The sequence below is a fragment of the Lactuca serriola genome, chromosome 4 (assembly GCF_051521515.1).
Source record: "Lactuca serriola cultivar US96UC23 chromosome 4, Lser_US96UC23_V15, whole genome shotgun sequence".
NCBI lineage: Eukaryota > Viridiplantae > Streptophyta > Magnoliopsida > Asterales > Asteraceae > Lactuca > Lactuca serriola.
Window position 1 is genome coordinate 128,003,054 of NC_136411.1, and position 15,413 is coordinate 128,018,466.

The following is a 15,413-nucleotide window of genomic DNA, read 5'->3' on the forward strand; positions in this document are numbered from 1 at the left end:
AATCGAAGATCTCGTTGTTAGTAGCGAAACGATGAAAAGTTAGGCGAGAACGGACGTCGGACGAAGAAGTTATGAATTTATAACGAAGTTTTTATGTCCCGGCCTACTAAAAATAAATAATAAAAATAAAGTCAAAACTAGCCGACGGAGTCTAAACGAAAGTTGTAGAGCGTAGTCTCACCTACGTGTGATATAAAGAACGTCGAAAACGGAGTTCGTATGAAGGAGATATGACTTTTCAAAGTTTATTAAATATTTAATATTTAAATTTAATTCTAAATCTCGATATTATCCGAAGAGGAGTCAGCAGACTCATCCGAAGTACGCCCAACGTACCACTCGAGTGCTCCGGAGTCGTAAGCGATGACATAGAGGGCCGATGATGCAAGGGATGACGGCTTCCGAGGCAGTATGCCCCGCATAACCCCGAAGTTACGCCCATCGTAACCCCGAGGCTCAGCCCTATAAAAGGGGATGTGAAGACAGCCGATTTTCTTTTACAAACCCTTCCATTTTCTCTCATCTTTTGCCTCGATTTGCGTGCCGTTTATACCCCCAAGCCCCGGTAATATTCCCGAGCCCCGAAGCAAGATCCGAAGCCCCGAGGATCCCGAAGAGCGTTATTCCCGAGCCGAATCTCTGCCTGCGAGGAGCCCGGTTTTTGTGAAGATCTTCCCGATTTACGGAGAGACACTACTTCTGCAAGCCGTAGTGCTGCCCGATCATCTTCTGATCAAGTGAGTGTGTAGTCATTTTCATTCCAACGCAATATTATGAAGTATTCTATATAAAATATGTGTTATGTGTATATATTTTGCTGTTATATGTGTGAATGTATATTCACTCTCTTCTATCTCATAGATCTGATTTATTCTCTATGAAATACGTGTTATGTGTGTATGCCTCATCTGTTATGTGGAATATGTGTTGATTAAAGCATGCTATACAGGTTTTTAAACTATGTATAAAAATGTATATTTTTATCTACTAATATGTTGGGTAGAACATGGGTAGATAATTGGTGTGTAATAAATAGATGAGAGGTCTCGGTGTTATTGGTGTTATTCTAGTCATTCAGCAGAGTACGGATGACGACCACGGACTATTCTAGACTGTCCTGTGGAACACTAGCAGGCTCATTACCTCTAGGTGTTGTGAACGACGTGTTCACCGGTGTACTCTATCCCCCACATGGTTGCCTTTAGAACACGTATTATTGAGGAAGCCCCTCTGCAGTAATTTCCGTCCCGATGAAAATCCTGAATTAGGTTCCTTATAATAGATGTTATTTTAGGGACGTAAATTGAGGATAACGGGAATGGGTAATCGGGTTTGTGGATTGTTGAAATTAAATATAATTATTGTGGGTTGAAAACCCTATATGGTCACCTGGCTCCCAAGCCTGACCCACTCAGTTTATTTGTATTACAGGAAGTGGCGCAAGAGTTTAAGATGGGCGAATCATCAAGTTGTTTTTGTTTACAAGTCTGTATATATATATATATATATATATATATATATATATATATATATATATATATATATTTGATGAATGACTTGTAATGTGACCAACCTGATGACACTGATAGCAAATCCTCATATCCTAGGCTGGGGCTGACTGGCGACAATCCCTCGCGTAGTGCCCCTCTCTCCCACATTTGCGGCACGCGCCACCGGACCTACAAGCTCCGGCGTGACCCTTCCCGCACTTCTCACAAGTGCGGCTGCTCTGACTGCTCAAACTGAAATTAATGGTCTTAGACTGTTTCAGCGCCGACTGCGACTGGACCGGAGCCTGCCTCTGCTCCCTCATCTGTAGCTCAATCTCCACCTCACGCCGCCGAGTGGCCTCCTGCAACTCCAACAAGTTCTCACACCTCTGCGTAGATACAATCTGCTTGATATCCCTCTTGAGCATACTCAGATATCGGGACATCTAAGCCTGCTCCAAAGAAAACTCCAGGCAAAAAATCGCCCTATCAGTGAACATCCTGGTGATCTCCGTCACCGACTCCGAATCCTGCTTCAGCTCCAGGAACTCCTGAACTAATCTCTCCCTCTTAACTCGCGGAACATAGCGAGTACTGAACATCTCTCTGAACTGATCCCAAGAAACCGCAGCTCGCTGCGCATCAGAATATGATCCCGTGGTCAACCTCCACCAATCCTTCGCCCCGAGACTCAAAAGGTTCAGAGCACAACTCACCCTCTGATCAGCAGGGCATGAGCACGTGAAGAAACACCCCTCCACATCTGACAACCATCTCATAGCAACAATCGGGTCCTGAACTCCATCGAAGGTAGGGGGCTTCGTATTATCGAAGTCCCGATACTGAAAACCTCTATCGGCTCCTCCCCCTGCCGCTGCTACAGCCGTTGTAGTTGCCGCGGTAGCCGTCTCTGTAAGAGTTGCATAACGCTCATCAAAATACTCAACCATAGCGGTCTTGATCGACCCGAACAGTTCCGACAACTCAGCCCGGAACATCATAGCAACCTCATCATGCAGGATCTCACGAATCCTAGCATCCAACTTGTCTGTGCTCATCTGACCGATAATCGCGGGTGGTGCTGACCCACCCTGACCACCCTCTCCTGCTCCCGATCGTGATCCGGATCCGCTCCCTGCATGCCTCGTAACCACCATACTAAAAAACACCGCAAACGTCAGATAGCTCCCACTAACCCGGAAACCGACTCTCAACACCACCTTAGGGGTTGTGACTTCCTTGATACGCGTATGGGTCCTGTGCTTTCAGTAGTACGGGTCCATACTATCTTCCACACCTACCCATATTTATACCAAGTATCACCACAACACCCTAGTGAAGAACAGACATAACAAGCACTCAACCCTTACTCCTAGAGGAACACTGGAAATCTCATACAGAAAGAAACCCTAGGCTAGCAGGCATCATAAATCAGGCAACTCTATCATGCAATTCCTGAAGATCCCTAGCCTAGTACTAGCATGCTGTTCTTATCATATCTCGAAAACAAATAACTTGCATGGTATTTTGGGGCTACTTACTGGGTCCGGTTGATCATACCTCCGCGTCCTCTTTTACTCATTTTGAAAACCATTTTAAATTCTCTTTTGAAAACTCTCCTTGATTTGAGACTGGATTCACACAAATGTTCCTCCAATTCAATCAAACCAAGGCTCTGATACCAAGTTGTAACACTCTAAAAATTCAAGCCAATTTAAACTTTTCAAAAACAACCCATTTTCATTAAGTCATTACAAAAAGGTTTTCAATACAATTATTATCAGAGTCTTCCCAGAACCATATCGTAAAACATAAACATGAGGAGCGGTACGATCACGCCTTCGCGTTGCCACGGTCTCCTGAAGTACCTGAAAAACATTAACCACAACTGTAAGCCCAAAAGCTTAGTGAGATACCCCCAAAATACCAACCACATATACCACGCATAACATATCATAACCGAACAGAACAGCCATGCACTTTGGGTCTACTGTGTGACTGGTCCGCCCTACCGGGCCTTCAGTCCACCTGGTCCACCCTCCGAGTCTAGCCATATCCATCGAGTCTGTAGTGTGGTTGGTCCGCCCGCACCGGGCTTTCAACCCACCTGGTCCACTCTCCGAGCCTCGGCACATCTGGTCCGCCCTCACGGGGCCTATAGCCTATTCAGACCGCTCGCTGGGCCTTCGGGATAACTGGTCCGCCCTGGGTATGTTGGCCTACAGCACAAAGTAGGACCCGCCTCAACCCAACCCCAGTCCAACGACCATGTGCACAGAAACATACAATCATATAACAATTCACATCCAATCAAACCGATCTAGCAGATCACATAACATGACATACTCTAAACAGGATACCGACCTAACCGGTCACTAGCATAGCATCATCCTATTTACCAGGATACCGACCTTAACCAGGTCTCTAACATATACCATCGTATATACCAGGATACCGACCTTAACTAGGTCTCTATCATATACCATCCTAACTACCAGGATGCAAACATAGCAAAGCAACAATCATAACAACGATACCCGGATTACAATCCGATAAAGGGCCGACCTTGGTGCCTTAGACCCTGTTGATATAGTGAGGATAACTCACCTCGCAACTACTGACTGAAAAGATAAGATCACGCGGCTCCAACCTCTGACACAAACTCCACCACTGACAGTATCAAAAGACCGAACTCAATAAATACCAATAATTACTAAATTATCCCTGGAAGTCAACTCTTGGTCAAAGTCAAAGTCAAACTTCCTGACTGACCCTACTCGCAGAGTCAGCCCGCGGACTCGTCGAGTCCCTCAACTCTGAAAACTCCTATATCGCGACCCAACTCGCCGAGTCGCCCTAAGACTCACCAAGTCCCACGAACTCTGAGTCACTTCCTGCTCAACTCACCGAGTCGTCCCTTGATTCACTGAATCACAGCTCAACCAGGAAAGGTTAGGACCTCATGACCAGACTCGCCGAGTCCAAGAATAGACTCGCCGACTCCAAGGCTACCTTCAACCAACTCGCCGAGTTGTTCTTCCAACTCGTCGAGTTTCTACCTATCTTCATACAACTCGCCGAGTACACTCGTGTGACTCGCCGAGTACCACTAGCTCTTAACCCATACAGAGGCTTTCCAAGCCATGCAGGGTCTCAAATCCATAGATCTACTCTTCTACAAGCCATCCACCACGTAAAGTGGAAAACTTTACGTGAATCCAAAGAGATCTAAGCATAATATACTCTAGGGCTAGGGTTTGGGACAAAAGAACCTCACCAACAACTCTCGAGCATAGACTTTTTGGCTTTCTGGATTATTAACAACCTAGATCTGAGGTAGCAACCTCAGATCTTACACCAAACTTGATATGGACCTCATTTATGCCCCAAAAACCCCACAAATGATAGATCTAGATGCACAAAAGCTCAAACAACAGATTATTACCTCAAATGAAAGCTCCAACTGGTGAATAAGTTAAATCTCTGCAAAGCCCCTTGCTCCAACCTTCTTACTCTTCGATTTCTCCCCAAGATTCCCTCCACAAAGGCTCCAATCTCTCACAAGGAAAGCTCACACAAATCTAGGGCTTTTGGAACTCAAGGGGAAGGTAAAGAGGCTAGGGAGAGGATATCATGTTCTTTATATAGGGCTCGACCCCCGAAATTAGGATTTTCTCCACACAGCACCAACTTGCCGAGTCCACCCATGTGACTCGCCGAGTTGGTCGCTTAACATGCGACCCGAACGCGACTCGATTCGCCGAGTCTATCCATCGATTCGCCGAGTCGACCTTCTTGTTTACACCTTTAGCCCTTCCACTTTACTTCTGAATTTCCGGGATGTTACATAAATCTCCATTTCAAGTACACATATGTATTAGTGCAATCACCATTGTATGTCCAACCTCTATCGAAAATCCACCAATCTCGTGAAAGTATTAATTCGTATACTCATTTCTAAGAGTATGACCAACTGTGGAGTTTTGAATAAATTACTATTCAGGAAATCGGTTCAAAACATGCAAAAGCAGAACACAGTGATAGACTAATTGAAATGACTGGCCTTCATCATATATTAAGATCTTTACTTTATAGTCTCCAAATCAGATTGAGACTTTATACTGCTTAAATTATCAAATTTAAAACAAACTATTTTAAGTGGGCTCTAGTCAAATCATTTGTAAAATCAATGCTTAATGATCAAGACTCACTGTCAGACTTGTTGACTTACTAAATGCATCAACAAGTTTTTCTTTTTAATATGATTTTATTGACTATGATGCCTTCACATTTGAACAACTATCAGATGTGATGCTACTTACTGAGTATACGCCATGTGAGCTAGCGTGACTTTGGGATCCATACTTGAGGTAAGTTCACCCTTTCAATCATAAGGACCTTCAAAAGGACCATCAATGATTGAATTTAAAAAATGATGTCACTAATGAATCTCTAATAGTCACATAGTTTCCTTTGCATTTTGATTGGTTGCATTATACTCTATGTTTATTCTCAAATCAACAATGGTGCATAACTTGGTACTCTTCCAAATTAATACTTCACCATTCAGTAAAAGCATGAATTCTGATTGCATACAATATTTGTCTTTACTAATATGGAACTCAGCATTAGCGTAGCATTTACATCGATCTCTTACATACTAACTGTGACATCCATTACGTTTAGATTAATTTTTTTTTCTTTTATGCTTTGAAAATAATATTGTAACATCATGTTCGAGATTATTCTGTGATTCAGGGCCGTGGGCCGGAAGTCGGTTGTGTAAAGGCTTTGGGCCTTAAGGAGGCGATGTTTAGACCTTTTAGAAGGAGCTAATGATGGTTATGAGATCTAAACCTTTGAATTGTGTTTTGGAGTCAAAGGGTAAAACGGGAAAATTCATATACTGGGTTCTTGCATGAAATATGGATTTTGGTTAGAGAAGTTTTTAGTCCAAAATAGTTAGATAATACTGTAGATCTCTTCAATACATTTCCGTGGATATAAAGAACGTCAAAATTGTAGTTAGAACGAAGACGTTATGCCCGTTTGAAGTTTGGTCAGTTTTGGGTGAAGCTGAGTACGCTGGGCGTACTAGGACATCCCTAGTACACTAGGCGTATGCGCTAGTGCCCAAACCCTATTTTCATGGTTTGATCCCTATTTAAGCTCCTTAACTCCCTCAAACCCACTCCAATCTCAACCTCCACCCTCCAACACCCCTTCCATGAAACCTTAACCCTAGTTGAGCCTTGTGAGCTAAAATAAGGTGTTTTTGAGTATGCATGGTGCACCTTGGAGAAGAAGGAACTTCTTGGAGAAGTGTTGGTTGCATTGGAGCTTGTGGATATGGACTTTGTTAACCTTGATCTATCTTCTAGAGGTATAAAGTTTGAATCTTGATAATGCATTTCTTAGATCTAGCAAGTTTTTGAGGTTATGAGCTTTTGGTTATTTTAGTGCATAAAGTTTAGATCTTGAAAGTTTGTCACCTTGTTATAGATAAAGTTGGAAACTTTATGCATCTAAATATCTTTTGGATTTAGATCTGAAGGTTGGATGAAGACTTGTACTTAATGGATTATGTTGAAAAAGATGAACTTTTAGGTCCCTTTGAGACTTAAAGACTAGATCTTTTTTGTTGGGACCACTCTAATGGATAAAGTTGGAAACTTTATCCATTATAAAGCTATCATGAACCATAAAAATGTGATCTTGGCCCTTCTATTCCTTCTATGCAAAAGTTATGATGTCTTATTGGGTTAAGAACTTAAGGTTTTGGACATTAAGCACTTTATAGCTATGCAAAGTCATAAAGGGTGAAACTTTATGACTTAGGACATTATTTTGAGGTTGGATCTGAGTTTTGGATGTATGAACTAATGGAATAAGCTCTTAATGGGGTTTTGGGACTGGGCTACATATGTTGGGCGTACCTGGTGATATGTTGCGCGTACGCGGGCAGCACCCCGCTTTTGGTCAACATCAGAGTACATTGGGTGTACTCTCTTGGTATGGAGGGCGTACTCCGCTGCGAAGAAATGTTGACTTTTGGACCTTGACCGTTGACTTTAACTTTGACCAGGGTTGACCAAGTTTAACCTAAGGAAATTTTGGTTAGTTTGATTTATAGTTGAGATTTGGGTTCCTATTAATTGTATAGGTGACTGGTAGATATAGCTTTTAGAGCAGTGATCGGTGCAGTTATTCTTTCAGACTGTGAGGTGAGTCTTCTCACTATATCCATGGGTCAAAGGCACCAATGCTGGCCTATTGCGGGTTATGTGGTATGCTAGTTGTTTCTGTGATACTTTCACGGAAGACCCCAGGGATAGCCCGTGGCACTTGGATATTAGACCATGGGGGAGCCCATGTCATTCTAGGTAAAGACCACGGGGGGAGCCCATGACATTCCAAATAAAGACCATGGGGGGAGCCCATGGTAACTATATGTATGTTGCATGTTAATCTGTGGTTGTATGTTGTATGGTATTTTGGGGAACTCACTAAGCTTTGTGCTTACGGTTTTCAGTTTATGTTTCATGTATTTCGGTTTTCAAATGGGAGAGCTCGGAATCCACATGTTTCCATATTATGTGAATTTCTATGATTTGATGATGTGTTGCTAAATAGTGGTTACCCTAGTTTTATGGAAATAAGCTTTACTAACGATTTATTAATCTAAAAACAAAAAATTTTAAGCCATGATTTTCAGGACGTTACAAGTTGGTATCAGAGCCTTGGTTTGAGGGATTCGGACATACTGTCGGGTGTGTCTGAACTCAAACTGAGGGTTTGGTGAAGTTTTCAAAAAAAGTGTATTTTTTAGAAAGGAAATTCCTAAGATAAGAAAAGGGTGTGATGCATGCAATCAACCGAGATCAAGTAAGCTTCTCCCAAAATACCCATATATTTTATCTGATATGATTTGATTTATGAATCTGTGAATCACATGCTAGTTAGGGCTAATAATATGCTCAGTTTTTGCATAATAGAATGCTAGGAGATATACATTTTTATGTTTATTGTATGATTTGGTAGACTCACATGGTGGTGCTGATTAGACAATGATAGATTGGCCTGATATTCGATGCCTTATAGCCTTGGGAGTATTGGATGCTATGCTGGAATGGTGATATCTATTGGAATCAGTAATTGCTAAGTGTATGTTTTAAAAATTATATACGGTTAGGATCTTATAGCCCTAGAATAATTGATTTGGACTTATTTCCTGTTCCTTGTCTGGTTGTAGTTCTAAGGTAGAGTCTTTTATTCAACAGTCTATTTGATCTTGTTTTGTATATAATTTGCATGCATAAGGCTACCAACAGTAATAGTAGAAATCTCTAATATGAGTTGTGGTGTGGGCTGAATGTTCAATGATCGTTCTATGGATTGGAGTGTTACTGCTCGAATGTTGCTTGCTTTGTGCTTTGTGGAACTCTTAGGTAATTGGAGTTAGCTACTAAGTGAATATTAATGTATTCATGAGGTGGGTAACTGGCATTATAGGTAGTTCTTTAGCAACTGATGGCAGGGTGAGGTCGGGAACCTAGAAAAGCCTAGGGATTGTTTGGGTGGGTTTTCTTGCGATGTTTAGTAAGTATTTGGGTGCATCAGATTGAGAAGGTGACTTAGAGGATTCAGGATGATTCTAGAGGAAAGTATGGATAGGTGTGGAAGGTAGTATTGGGCCCGTACTACTGAAAGCACATGATCCATACTCGAATCAGGGAGAGTCTTGGAGAATCTAGGAAGCTTATGGGAAGAAGATTCTTGGGTATGTTCGGATCATTTGAAGGTTGTATTTCAGTTTGGTGATGAGCACCCAATAAGGAGGGTTTGGTTTTGGTTTTGGCTCAGGTGTAGGTACTGATCCGATTAGTGAGTAGATGTGAGAGTTCATATCGTCGGAGATTACCCGTGGTGTTTTGGTGCAGACTCCTGTGATCTTTAGTTCAGTCAAGGAAGGGATTTTGGAGATCTTGGATGAGTGCTTGTGCGCGATCCATGTTGAGGTTATGGCCATCGTTGGAGCTCACACTCTTTCTTTCCTTGAGTTTCGTGCGTGCAGAGCTCCTGCATACTATAGGGAGAAGGACCTCATTGCTAGTAGGGGTGGTTAGTGGATATGCCTAACACGTTTACGATGAGTTTCTGCCCTGAGGAGGCTGAGGTCAGATATACTTTGTTTAGAGGAAAACTTGAGTAACACACTTGAACAAACGTTAGAACAAGTAATAATGCGGAATTAAGTTTAACTCAGTGGATCATAAAGCTCAACAATAATAAGTTAGAATTAAATAGTTAGATAATTAGGTGCAGAAATATAAGGAAATGTAAATGACAACAAGTATTATATCAAGAAGAAACTTAAGTTGATTCTTAACAAGGATTGCAATCAAACCAATTTAGTAAGTGAGATTAGACTTAGTGATTAAGTCAAGACTGACTTGCTCTGAAGAGACATTATAATCTTCATATATCAGTTTTAGTTTATGAGGATCCTTTAAGATGAGAAAGTAAGAGAGAATATGATATTTAAGATAGATATAACCGAGAGAGGTGTATTCACACTACTAGAAAAAAGGCCTTTTACGACGCTCATTGCGCGTCGTAAAACGCTCAGACGACGCGCAAATGCGTGTCAAGGAAGGCCCTGTCATAAAGAGAGACGACGCGCTTTTGCGCGTCGTCTATAGACGACGCGCATTTACGACGCGCATTTATGACGCGCATTTACGACGCGCGGTTACGACATGCAATGCGTATCAAGGAAGGCCCTGTCATAAAGGAAGACGATACGCATTCGCGTGTCGTAACCTTACGACGCGCGTGTTAATGACACGCAATGCGTATCAAGAAAGCCACTGTCAAGAAAGGCCATGTCATAAATGAAGATGACACGCATGTTTGCGTATCATAATTTTAAATGTTAAAAAAAAAAATTTATAGATTTACTAATTTTCAAATTAAATTTGCTTTTAATGCCTCACAATATAAAATAAAATATCATATACAAAAAATATAATCCATTTCATAAAATTTAATGTCTTACAATTCTATTTGTTACAATATATAAATTTACATGATGTGTAGTGGAACAAACAATGAGATACGCATACAATGGAGATGGATAACAAGACATCAAAAAGGAAAAAGAAGGGCAAAAAAGTAAAATACGAGGCCACGCATGAGAAGCTCAGCTACTTTAGCAGCAACTGTGTTACGTGCAGCATCCTTGCTAGCCTGAGAATGAGATGCATATCAAAATATCAAAGTTGTTAAGTAACTAGTTCCTTTTGTTTACTTTCCCAAATATTTTTTAAACATCATTTATCCGTACAGCACTCAAAGTAAGAAGACATACCTCACCCCTTATCAGCAATGGGTTTCTTCCCTCATCAATTAGGACATAATCAAGTTCATCAACTATTGCAAAATGCAATGGTTTTGGCCTGATAAACATTGTGCTATTATTAATCCAAGAGACACTTCAAATGAAATCTGCCTTAGTAATTAGTATTAGTATGAAAAATGTGGTAATACCATCTCATAACAAGTTGCAATTACAGACGATAAAATCCCAACAAGCATCTACAGTGAAAACATATTAATCCAAGGGCAAATATGTAATTTTATATTCATGTCTAAAAAAAAGCATACCATGGAATAAGCAGCATACGGTAAGTCTGAAACTCCATAATGCAAACCATCAACAATAAAAGCAAAAGCATTCAAAGGCTGACTAGCACTCACAAACTTTTTTCACAAAATCAAAACGCATCAGAAATATATATATATATATATATATATATATATATATTTATATATATATATATATGTATATATATATATATATATGTATATATGTATATATATATATATATATATATATATATATATATTAACAACAAGGGTATTATAGGGAGTTTACCAAAACCCCGGTTCTAGCAATCGCCAATACTCCAATGTCCTTAGTGAACAGTGTGACTATGGAACCAAATGAAACTCCCAATATTGCAGCCAAAGTAACACCCATCACAAAACCAATCTAAAGAAAATAATAAAACATTAATTAACTTTTATAAAATAAAAACATCTTTATATATTATATAAACAAAATAATTATTAATTAACATTACAGTCAACACGAAGTATGTGATATCCTTCACAGATCTATAATTCCCTTTTGAAACCGAACTAGCAATCAACGCCTAAAACAAAACAAAACAAAAAAATGGTTAAGAAGTCAACTAACTGACAAATAGTCAAACATTTTCCTTAAACTATATGTCAAGTCAAGTCAAAGTCAACATTTGGTGAATTTATACCTGACCAGATGCAGCCAACGCATCTGTAATAAGGGAAACTGCCAACCAAACTTGCAGACATATATGATGAAGCAGTAGAGTAGAGTACCTTGAGCATTTCATTTTGTGCTGTCAGCAACTGGTCCCGCCCTTGCAACTGTACCATACTCATCTTACCAGCAAGTATGTCTGCTTCTTTCCCGCCCAGGAAATTTGTTTTCTTTATTCATTTAAGAACCAAAACCCTAAAAAACATTATATAGAATTATAAAAACTTCAAGAAAAGTCAAAGGGAATAATACCTCAAGAATATGTAGACGTCAATTCACAGGCAATTCAACATTTAACACAGCAGATTTTATACCAAACTGTCAAAAAATATATAAAAAGTTTTATTAAAATCTATAATAGGTAAAAAAAGATTAATTTAATGGGAAAAATAATACTTGCTCAAAGTTTTAGTCTAAAACTTGTGTCAATTGTATTTGTAAATATAAAGACTTTCTTTTGAACAAGATCCAACTTCATAATTGCAAGAATGTAAAGAAGCTTATCTCGATAACTACATTGTATCTAAATATAAAAGTAAAAGAAATAAATAAAGATTCAAGAAACTATAAAATGTATTAAAGAAATGCCCTAAAATAAGTTTGTTAAATAAGTATACAAGATTTTAGCTCTTAAGCTCTTACCCAAAATTGCTGAACATTTTTGGGGACAATTTCGTCCTTTCCATCACCAACTTCTGCTAAAGTAAGAATATAGGGATTGTGTAGATAAAGCTTCTTCAAGCTTTCAACATCATCACTGCAAAAATTTCATCAGAATTAATTGAATGAAGAAATTGCAGGGGTAGAAATGGAAATACCATCTTATAAGAAGTGATAATGGCACAAACAAACCTTGAGGTAGCAGCCATGAGAAGGCATTGACATCTTTTAGGAATGTGAGTTTTGAGATCTTTGAGATTCTTTTCATATCCATATGTAAAAAGAAGATCTGCCTGATTTACTAACATGAATCAGTACTTTAATAAAGAGTATTATAAATGTTACAGAAAGAAAAGAATCCATACCTTATCAAGAATAATAATTGAAAGATAATCATGAACAGATTTTGCTTGAAGAACACCTGATGAAAGACATCTTTAGACACAAGCTGGAGTAGAAACAAAGATATAAGGAGGCCCTGACAATGTTGTCGCCTGAAAATTGGAAAACAAAAGCAAAAATTACCAATTTACCGTTGATCTTTATAATATTGAAGAACAGAATTGGATTTTGTATAAAAAATTTACAAAAACTAACCATTTCAGAGAAACTTGGTTCACCCGTTAACTGAAACTTTATTTGGCAACATCATTTTTGCAAGAGGAAGTAATGCCCCTTGAGAAATCAGAATTTGTCTCGGTTCTTCACCTTCTCCTGCAACATTTCCTAATGCTTATGCACACTGCTCTGCAACAGGCACTGAACTCTTTTTTGGATAACAATTACAAAATTAGAATTACGCCATTGAAGTGATATGAAAAAATCAAGAAATATTAAAAACTAAGTACTTAACACTAACCTCCAATTTGAGCAATGAGTAAAGGTAATGCAGGCAATTAAGCTCTTGTTTCTTTAGGTTTTCCAGCAGCTATGTTTGTAAGACACCAAGCTGCTTCAAGCAACTGTATTATGGATCCAGAATAAAAATTAAAACATATTAAAAAGGGTATGCTAAAAAGAAAGAAGGTCATTACTAATATTATTATTGTTTATTACCTGCTCATCATGGGAACTGCTCTGTAGATAAGAGGGGTATCAGATCTTCAACAAAATGGATATGAATGTGTAAAGCTTCCAGTCTTGACCAGCCTGCCCTTGTCCTGTGCACCATCCATAATAAAAAGAATCATAATTTGTTTTACGCATTTGCCCCTGTTCATAATCATATACCATTCAACTATTCTTGCCTTCACTTCATGAATAATATATTTATCTGTATGCATCTTTTGGAGACCTGTTCAAGTAATAGTTATTGGCAACCAATTTTTCCTGCATAACCCAATTATTAAAAATTAAAAAATAATAATAAATTTAAAAAGTACAATAATGCCCTTATTGATACGCACCAGATGAGACTGCACATTTGCCATCTTCTTTTCATCAAACTCATACTCTTTAACAGGTACTTTTGTAGCCTTTTAACATACAACAACAATACTAGTATCAAAAATGGATTACACAAGATGAGACAGGGGCCTTGATTTGATAATCAAATATTGCAATACTCAGTGAAGCAAATAATCAAACACTTAGTGGGCAGTAAAAACTTAATTGTGTTGATTGAAAAGAAGTTTAGGGACGTAAAGGAGAAGAGGAGAACCTGAATCAACGAATCTGGCATATGGTTAGATGTTTTTACCAGAGACGGTAACAATGGTACTCATAGAGAACAAGATTAAGAAGCAGACACTACATTGATTTTCTAGAAAGAAAATGGCAAACAGTTAGTAATTGATCCAAAATCAATAATCGGCACATCACCTGCACTCGAATTGATGACATCGTTAGCTTCCCGAAACTCCAACGACACTGTTACTTGGCCTGGACTCCGGCGACTCATCTGACCTACACCACGACGACGTCAGTTGTACCAGCGACTCATCTAATCCCAAATCTGATCTTCAACATTCGGTTTCTAATCTTCAACCTCGAACTTGAGCCCTATAGCTCCTCACAACCCCTTGACAACCTTTGAACGCCACCTCACACCCTCACCTGCAAATAAAAAAAGAAATAATAAGAAGGGAGAAGAAGGGTTGTGATCGAGCTAGAGGAAGAAAAGAGGAAGAATACGCACATCATTTCTTTCTTCTTTCTTCTTTCTTCTTTCTTCTTTTCGCTCTCCAACTCTGGCTATAAATACGAAAGCGCAAGAGATATTGAGAGGAGTGAGCGGGGTACTTCAAAATTTTGGGGGATTTTCCATGTTTCTAGTGGTGGCGGCTGCTAGGTTTTACAGAGAGTAGTAGGGGAGAAAATGAAAGAAGATATTACTATTTCAAATGTGTTATGTTTGATTAGGGTTTGCACATAGAAGGAAGTGAAAGTCGATCGGAGAAGAAGGGGTTTGCAGAGAGAAAGAAGGGAGAGAATGAAGTTGATTTGGCGGGTGTAGAGAGTAGAGAGGAAGAGGAAGCGGGTGTTCAAAATTTTGGGGGATTTAGTTTCCCCCCTGAGTCCCAGAAATGCGTGTTTATTAAAATTATAAAACGACATTTGTAGAGGACGCCCTTTTTATTATAGGTGCCCTCCGTGTTTTTAATATTTTTACATCAGACACTAATTTAAGGGCACTCAGTAATGCGCGACCTAAATCCTTAAAATTTTTGAAGAGATGACACTTTTTTAATGTCGCTCTCTAATGTGTAACATAAATCAAAGAGCGTCGTGTTTTGCGCGTCGTAAAAGGTCTTTTTTCTAGTAGTGTCATTCAGAAAGAAAGAGCTCTATTTATAGAGTCTCGAAGATTACAAAGTTAAATCTGTCTAAGGTGGCCATGCAAGGCACACTGGATAAAGAAATGTAATGACATAAGATAACAGATAAACTAAAACTAAGAT

The 15,413-nt window shown here is 39.2% G+C and overlaps 1 pseudogene across 1 annotated transcript; it reads right to left on the reverse strand.

Moving 5' to 3' along the window:
* Positions 1-11,412: 11,412 nt before the first annotated feature.
* Positions 11,413-12,132, reverse strand: LOC145100348 (protein DETOXIFICATION 45, chloroplastic pseudogene; annotated as a pseudogene). Its single transcript, XR_013704990.1, has 3 exons — positions 11,913-12,132; positions 11,636-11,707; positions 11,413-11,544 (listed from the first exon to the last, which is right to left on the reverse strand). The product of XR_013704990.1 is annotated as a protein DETOXIFICATION 45, chloroplastic pseudogene (transcript).
* Positions 12,133-15,413: the final 3,281 nt, after the last annotated feature.